This window comes from Rutidosis leptorrhynchoides, chromosome 5, assembly GCF_046630445.1.
Source record: "Rutidosis leptorrhynchoides isolate AG116_Rl617_1_P2 chromosome 5, CSIRO_AGI_Rlap_v1, whole genome shotgun sequence".
Taxonomy (NCBI): domain Eukaryota; kingdom Viridiplantae; phylum Streptophyta; class Magnoliopsida; order Asterales; family Asteraceae; genus Rutidosis; species Rutidosis leptorrhynchoides.
This window is the reverse complement of record NC_092337.1, coordinates 340,142,241-340,151,860: the sequence shown is the minus strand read 5'-3', so window position 1 is coordinate 340,151,860 and position 9,620 is coordinate 340,142,241. Positions and strand designations below refer to the sequence as shown.

General features: G+C 31.4%; 1 non-coding gene across 1 annotated transcript; it reads left to right on the top strand.

Annotated features, from left to right (window-relative positions):
- The first annotated feature begins 607 nt into the window (after window positions 1–607).
- LOC139851167 (small nucleolar RNA R71) lies at window positions 608–714 on the top strand. Its single transcript, XR_011760525.1, has one exon. It is a non-coding gene; the product is annotated as a small nucleolar RNA R71 (small nucleolar RNA).
- The last annotated feature ends 8,906 nt before the right edge of the window (window positions 715–9,620 follow it).

Genomic DNA, 9,620 nt, shown 5'->3' with positions numbered 1-9,620 from the left:
CTTCGACATCACGTCTTCTAAATTTGGCTTTTTATCATCGGTTTGTGGTGGTTTATTTGGAAAAATAGGTCTTTGCTGGTTGTAAGTATTAATAGATACTTGTTGATTGCTAGGACCTTGTTGGTTGTTGTATGGAACATTTCGGTTATAATTCTGATTTTGATTGTAGTTTGGTCTTGGCGGTTGATAATTATTTTGATAATTATTTCCAGGCCTTTGGTTCATATATGAAACATTCTCTCTTTGTTCCATTGTTTGTTCAATACTGAGACAATCTTTTGTCAAATGTGGTCCTCCACACTGCTCACAACTAATTCGTATTGCGTGAATATCTTTAGTCATCTTTTCCATTCGTCTCTCGAAAGCATCTAACTTTGCAGAAATGGAATCAAAGTCATGGCTAGAATCGGCTCTAGCCGCTTTAGATGAACGAAAAATATCTTTTTCTTGGTGCCACTCATGTGAGTGGGATGCTGTGTTATCAATGATTTTGTGAGCTTCAGTTGCAGTTTTCTTCATAATGGAACCACCAGCTGCTGTGTCGATGTCTTTTCGTGTAGCAACGTTGCATCCTTGGTAGAATATTTGTACTATTTGATAAGTGTCTAAACCATGTTGAGGACACCCTCTCAACAATTTTTCGAATCTTGTCCACGCCTCATATAGAGTTTCATTTGGCTTTTGCGAGAACGTAACAATTTCTTCTTGAAGTCTCACGACTTTAGATGCCAGAAAGAATCTTTTAAGAAATTTCTCAACTAAAACATCCCATGTGTCAATCGCCCCTTCAGGTAACGATTCTAACCAATCTTTGGCTTCTCCCTTTAAAGTCCAGGGAAACAACATGAGATAGATCTGTTCATCCTCAACTTCTCTAATTTTAAATAGAGTACATATCCTATTAAAGGTTCGAAGATGTTCGTTTGGATCTTCTTTTGGTGTACCACTAAATTGGCATTGATTAGTTACCATGTGTAGGATTTGTCCTTTGATTTCGTAATCTGGCGCATTAATGTCTGGTTGAGTAATGGCATGACCTTGGACCGTGCGTGTGGCTCTCATTCGATCTTCCATACTTAGAGGTTCATGATTTTTCATTATTGAATTTGTTGAATCTGAATACTAGAGGATACTGTTTTAATGGTTTCTTCCTCGAAAATCTCTGGTTGTATGATTTGTGGTTCAGGAGGAATGATTAGTGGTTCAGGATCTCTGAATTGTCCTTGAATATCCTCCGGGTTCTCAATTGTGAGGTCGGTTTCAAAAATTGGATTATAGAAAATTTGAGTTGGAGTACTTGCTCCACTAGATGATTCTAAAGAAAAATCAACGGCGACTATATTGGCTAGATGTCTTGATCGAGTTACAGGTGGTGAACGTATGAAAGGTGGTGAACGTTTTGCTCGGTGCATTCACTGAATATCCTATTAGTTATAAAGATAATAATTATTAAAGTTATCAAATTAATAGACTTTTCTGATTTTGCCCACGTTTCGAATAACCAATAGATGCAGCAGGTAGCCAGGACCCTTTAAATCGGAAGCTCACAACTCGTCACTAACAAATCCAACTATTAATACGAACCAGCAAATTTTGGATGTCTATCAATTTAACTGCTTAAAATAATTTTTCTTCGAAATTTAAAGAAAATAAAAATCTATGTCCTAAAAACTAGATCGTAGAAATGAAAAAGAAAAAGCGCGTCGAAAAATAAGAGGTCGAAAAACAAACGTCGAAAAAGTCGAAAAATAATATTACGAAAGTAAAGCGTCGAAAAAGTCTAAAAACTAAATATTAAAACTTGCGTCTACAGGTATTAAAGCTTAAAAGGAATTCTAAATTCAAAACGGCAATAACTTAAAAGGCATTAAAATCTATTAAATATAAAAGTGATAAGCGATATCGTAAAATTCTAAAGCGCCTAAATCTTAATCTAAAGAAAAAGCACTTAAGGGATTTTACGGCAAAGCCTAAGAATCTAGAATTATAAAATAACTACGATAAAAACTAAGTTTAAACTAATTACGAAAGATAAATATACAATTTACGATTAAACGATTAAAAAGATACAAAATATAAAAATAAAACTTAAAGTTATAAAAATACAATTTTTATAAAAATATTATTTTTATATTATTATTTTATAATAGTATTATTCTATATAATTAATAAAACTAATTAAAACTTAAAAATACAAAATTAATTAAAACTAAACCTCACTATTATTTAATTAAAACCCTAATTAACTAATTAATTAATAATAATAATAAAAACCTAACCCTAATTCTGATCAGACGAGGTTGCAGTCCTGTCACCTCAGCTCATGCGATCGCATGAGTTGAGAGTTTTAAATCCATGCGGTCGCATGGGTTAGGATACCAGGCCAATTTGTTTGGGCTGCTACAGTACTCGGCCTGTTTACAGTTTTAATTTTTTTTTCTGAATTTAATTTATAAAAATAAAATATAAGTAATATTTATTATAAAAAATTTAAATTTTTAAGAACTAAAAATAATACTTTTATACCTTTATATAAATTATAAAATATATTTTCTTTTTACTTAAACACTTAAAAATATAGAAAAATATTTTTTTATGTTTTTATATTTTTGAATTTTAAAACTTATATAAAATTATATTTTTACAAAAATACCTTAAAAACTAATTTTTTTATAGCGTTTCACTTTCGACGTGATGGTTCCCGGCAGCGGCGCCAAAAATACTTGATGTGTACGAGGTGTAGTACGAAATACTATTAATTTTATTACGAAATAATATTAAATACTATACAATTTTACACAAGTTATTTATTTATTTATTGAATGGAAATACCTAAACCTTGCTACAACACTTATAGGCAGTGTACCTAATCGTAAAGTAGTGTAGTTTTTAGTAAGTCCGGTTCGTTCCACAGTGATACAGCTGAGTTTAACGCTATATTTTTATTAACTATATTTGTATAAATATAAATATATAAGTAGTATTATTATTATTATAAAAGGGGGATTTTACCGTTTAATGACCGGTTTGTCGATTTTAAAACTTAAGTCACAGTTAAAATCTAATGCAAAATATTAAATATAAATATAACTTATTTTAAAGCGTAAAGTAAATGACGATAAATAAAAGTGCAATAATTAAAATAACAGTAAATAAAAGTGCGATGAGATGTAAAATAAAGGAATTATGCTTATTTAAACTTCCGTGATCATGATGTTTGACGTGTTGATTTTAATTTATTACCATGGGTTAATTATCCTTTGTCCTGGATTATTCGATACGTCTATCTGATTTTTGTCTATAATAGTCCATCGGTCATAAATATAAAATGCGAGTGTCCTCGTCAAATTACCCTTATACCCGAAGTCAAATATTCCAACTAATTGGGGACTTAAACTGTAATAAGGTCTTAATACTTTGTTAATGATTACACCAGGTTATTGACTGTGTGTAATCCAAGGTTTTAATACTTTATTAACAATTACGCCAATTTTCCTTGTATGTAATTCACCCCTGTTTTAATGAGTACATTGACTATTAATCCATCCCCGTGTCCGATCCAATGAACGATTATTAATACTTATAAATATTCCGCCCATCGTATCCGATCGAGTGTATGTGGTTATTTATAAATACGTCAAATTGTAAATCTCTATATTAAATTAACGAACTATCATTCAGTTAAACAAATATAAAGCCCATTAATAGCCCATAGTCCAATTTTCACAAGTGTCGGTCTTTTGTTCAAACCCCAATTATGGTCCAAAGCCCAATAACCCAGTCTTAATATTTAGTCCAACATCACGAATACTTCGGCTTAAATAAGCATAATAATAACTTAGCTACGAGACATTAATTTAAAAAGGTTGAACATAACTTACAATGAGTATTAATCGCGTAGTGTTACAGGACAGAGTTTTGACTTATAAACTTAAAACATTCGCTACTATAACCTTATTATTATTAACTTAAATTAAAATTAAAATTAAAATATAAATATAAATTTATTATGAGAGAGTGAGAGATATATGATGAAGGTGTGTATCATCCAGCTCACAATCACTTGTCTTCTTGTTTGCCGACGGTTTTTAATAATAAATTATAATATATATAATTTGATATAATTATATATATATATTATATTATATTCATGTGTATAGTTGACTTGTAATTTTAGGTCCGTTGTGTCACGTGTTGTTACTCGGTTCATGTCCCGGTTCCGGATTTTCGAACGTCCTTTCGTACGATTTAATATCTTGTACTTTGCATTTTGCGGCTTGTACTCTTGTAATTTTGCAACGTTTCTCATCAATAATTTGAACCACTTGGATTGTACTTTGTACTTTTTAGCATTTTGGTCTCTTGCATCTTCAAATCGTCGAATCTGTCTTTTGTCTTCACCTTTTATTATTTAAACGAATATCACTTGTAAATAGAATAATTGCAACTAAAAGCTTATCCTTTTTGAAGGATAATTCTATGAAATATATGTTCATTTTTAGCATTATCAAAATGGTACGCCCAATAGCATACCAAATTATTCATAATGGTTTTATGTAACGTTCTTATGTAACGGTGTAATGTAACGTTGTTATGTAACAGTGTTATATGTCGATGTATTGTAACGGTGTTATGTGTCAGTGTATTGTAATGGTGTATTGTTATTATTAAATTTATTAATATTATTATTATTATTATTATTATTATTATTATTATTATTATTATTATTATTATTATTATTACTACTACTACTACTACTACTACTACTACTACTACTACTACTACTAATTATAAAAGATTATTTTTTTTAATATCACATTTATTAAAACACCAAACATGGTTACATCTTTGTTGAAACTAAACACAAACATGGCTAAACACAAACATGACTAGCACAATCACAACGAGAATACATCTTAAACATCTAGAAATCATCAGAATCATACGAAGGGAACTTGTCATCCGAATCATCCAAATAGAACTTGCCATCCGTGTCATATTGTGGCCCGGAAGGTACATAGTCCTCTTCATCAGGATACACAACGTATTTGCTGTCATCTCGTAATTCGATGTACACCTTGATTGTTTCATTACAGGTCACTGCTCAACCAACAAGCTCATTCCAGTCTTCCTCATCTTCAAGAAGAGTGCCTGGCTTGTCGGACTCCTTGAAAAACTATACTTGTTTGTGGTCAAAAAGTATGTCTTCTTTGAGAAATGCTAGCAGATCGGACAATTGATAATTTTGAACGTTTAAACAATACTCCCGTTGCTCACCACCAGAGTAATTCTTGACCTCTCGGTCGAATTCACCACCGTAGTTAACTTGTAGCATAACAGACATTTGACTCATTAAGAACTTGAATGTGGGAAGTTTAGTAAATTAAGAAATAGGTGTATGAGGTGTGATTTGTTGAGAATTGAGGGGTTGTATTTATAGAGGAAGAATACAGGTGTTGAAAACAGCTTTACTTAAAGAATCTCTGTTGAATACAGCTTTAAATAAAGCATCTCTGTTTCACAGCTTTGATCAATAAAGAATCTCTGTGGAATACAGCTTTAAATAAAGCATCTCTGTTTCACAGCTTTAATCAATAAAGATTCTCTGTTGAATACAGCTTTAAATAAAGCATCTCTGTTTCACACCTTTGATCAATAAAGAATCTCTTTAGAATACAGCTTTAAATAAAGCATATCTATTTCACAGCTTTAATCAATAAAGAATCTCTATGCATTAACATCATTAACGTCGTTATCGGATGTTAGTGTAGTAGATGAATGTGAATTAGGGTTAAATTAGGGGTTAATTAGGGTTTAGGTTATAGAGTATAATTAATAGGGTTTAAATAGTGTTTAGTGTTTATGGCGTTTAATATAACACATAATTGTTAACTATAAACTATTGTACCTTAACAATTCTGGTATCACTTTAAGCGAGATTATTTCAAAGTTGTTCATGCATGTTTCTATCTCGTATTTCCTGATCTCTTACATCACGACTTGTAGATCGTATTTCATCAACATCATTAACGTTTTGAGGTTTCTAAGTGAGTTCACATCATCTACAGCCTCTTAATTAGGGTTGAAGCTTGAATTGAAAACTGAATTACATATATTAATTAGAAACTGAAACACATATATTAATTAGATATTTCTACCATTAAATGGAACTTCCAAACTACAACACAATACTTTCAAAAGAAATTACATCAGTTACTTGAAAATGAAACACAACACAAATGCTACAAAACTAGAAATTAACATCAGTTTCAACATTTTTGATTGATGCTTTGCGGTTTTGAGTGCTAGAGCTCTTTTGGACCTTAAAAATTCTGGTATCACTTCAAGCGCTCTATCAGGCCAGAGCGAATCAATCTAAATTTGCCCCCTTCTACAACGCTCATGCATCAAGCACCCGGACTTACCATCACAACCATAATATCGTCGACCGTACTGGTAATCATCCGTCAAGCAAGTTTTGACCACCATATTTGAACCACAAGTTCGACAAAATCTCACAACAAAAGTTTCTTCTGGACCAAACTGGTAATCTTGATTCATATTGTTGCAGTCGCAAAGTGTTGTGATTAGTGGGGTTATTATATAGAAGAATTTTCCTGCCCAAAAGCCACTATCCGATTTCCCGCCTAAGATTTCCCACCTAAAGTTTACCGCCAGACCGGATCGTTTAGGGTTAAATTAGGATTTAATTAGCTAAGGTTTAATTAGGGATTAGGGGTTTATTTAAGATTTAATTAGGGTTTATGTAATGACCCGGAAAATTTCCGACTAATTTTAAACCAAACTCTCGATACGATTTAATATATTTTGACACGATAAACAAAGTCTGTTATATTTAGTCTCAAAATTTTTGAACTATTTTTTTACATTCATTTAACTTCGACCATTCTCGACAATTCATAAACCATTAATTATAAATAAATGTTTATACATACAAATATAAATAGAAGTTGTTATATTATTATTATTACTAATATTATTATTATCATTAATAAATATTGATAACATTATAACTAATATTATTATCATTAATAATATTATTATTATCATTTTATTTTTATTATCAGTATTAATCACTATTAAAATTATTAAGATCATTATTATTGTTATCATCATTAATAACATTATATTATTATTAGTATTATTAATATTATCATTAATGATATTACTGTTATTATTATTATCATTATTATTATCATTATTGATATAGTTAATATTATTATTTGTATTATTGTTAGTAATATATTTTTAATTATTAATATTTAGAAAATACACTAACAGATGATTTCCAAAATAATTTAACATCGATCAACTTTTATATATTTTTTTTTCTCATGTATCTAATATCATTACCAATGGAATCCAGTCACAGACACAAACAAATTGTATTGAAAGTCTATCTTATTTTCTATTTTTCTTCTGACAGAAGATATGTTGTCGAACGAATCAAGCTACAAAACAATTACAGAAACAATTTAGTTAGACATCGTGATCAGCTTTATTCATTTTTATATTTTTTTCTTGATTTCTTCTTCTGCTCAAGATTCATGGGCGACTTCAATTAAACGCTACAAAACAACTTCAATTTCATTATAAAACAAATTGGTTAGAAATCAGTAACAGATAAGTGTACGAATTAGTTACCAGTCATATTCAACTTGTATATATAAATATATTTTTTATCTGTACCCGATTGATTCTTTTGTCATCCCAATCAAAGCTACGAAACAAACTGCAATCGAATCTTGTGCTGTATACATCGTACGAATTTGTTACAGGTCATAATCTACTTTTATTTTTCTTGTTTTCTTCTCCCTGGCTCGAATATTTCTGACGACAACGATCACCGCCTTTCTCCCTATATATGATATGCACATATGTTACATTACAAGGGGAGAGGGAGAGATCACCACAAACTACTACAATACTTGGAGCGCCATTATTCAACAACTACTGCAATTTCTTTCGTTTTTCTGTTAGAACAAAACACAAAACAACCAAACTCTTTTTAGCTCGGGTGCGTAAGTAATTTCTTCTTGTATGTTACTCAATTGTACAACGAGCTCCTTAAACCACCTACACATGTGTTTTCCGTCTTCTCTTCTTTCTTCTGCCCGAGGTAAATCCCACAGCATCATCGTCATTTTTTAGTTGTTTCACACTTTCATGATGTAAACCGACACCTTGAACCATAAACCACCCCTGTAGTCACCATTTTTAATCTGCAACCCGTTAAACAATCATCATTTTCTGCTAAACCTGCAACCCACACATACAAAAACTCATTTTGAACCTACGGTTGTTGTTATTTGATTCCTGTTTTTATAGCAAAACACACACACATACATGATCACAACCAGCCACCACCTCACCACTTCACCTCCTTTAACCCCCACCCTTACCATCATTTTTTTGTTGTTGTTTCGTGTAATTGATCTATCCAAGAACTAAGATCTCAAAAACCCACCTTTTATACTCAAGTGATACTACTTTAAATATTTTTGGCTGACAAATTACAAAGGTGGATAACCCCACATAATTGTTAAAGGAAAAGAAACCAATTTACTTTCTTTCTTGGGCCACCATAATATTTGTTCGAACCATGTACCTGCTCCCATTCTTTTGTTGTTTCCTTCCTTTTATTCGATGCAGTTAAAACAAGAAAAGAAGTGGAACCACTTTATGCTGTAGACTTGCAAGTGGCAATGAAGGAAGCATTTAAATGTCAAATTGTAGGGTCCAAGTGAGTAGTGGTGTTGACTAATATCTCGTGTATCAACTTTATTTTCGCAACCAATCACCCAAAAGAAGTCCACACAAAATATCACATTACAAAAAGTTAAAGATTGATAACTAGTGGGAGACAAGAAAGGGATGTGTTAGAAGGCTGCGTTTTTTTATTAATTCGGATGAACCACTGGTTACTTCATGTTTCATTCTATGTCAAGGGTAATGATATTTTAATGCTAGCCATAACCTCACCCATTTGCTAAAGGAAGATTAAAGTTAATTAGGATAATAAAAGATTCATGATCGTGATACCACTTTTATCTTGACCCGGGAACAATATGAGGGGTATGCGTATATCTGGAATCCCTAATGCTTTTGTTCAACAATATAAAGATACTGAAAACAGATTCTTGGCTGCCATCAAAAATTTACTTGGGCCGAGTTGTTTTGGGCCATGTTCTATATTGCTTAGGCCGCACATTTAGTAGCATGTTAGGTTGTTACATTAATTAGCGAATGAAGAGGATGGAGGTACGTTAACCGGTTGATGGAAGCTTGATCTAGACATCATTATTAGTCGGTGATAGAATGAGAAGATAGTGATCGAGATGATTATGATTTTAGCTGAGATAATGATATGGTACGCGTGGCAATGATGATAATTAGATGATGTTAAATGATTATGGTTTAGTTATGATCATGATGATTAGATTGTGATTTTCTGTTAGATAAAAGATGATGATTCTTACAATAAGAATGATCTATTAGGTAATAATGATGGTGACCAGCTAGTTATAATGATGACGATGTTGTAACAAGGAGATGAAGAGGATCACGATAGAAGTAGATTTAAGAAAAAGGAGACAGAA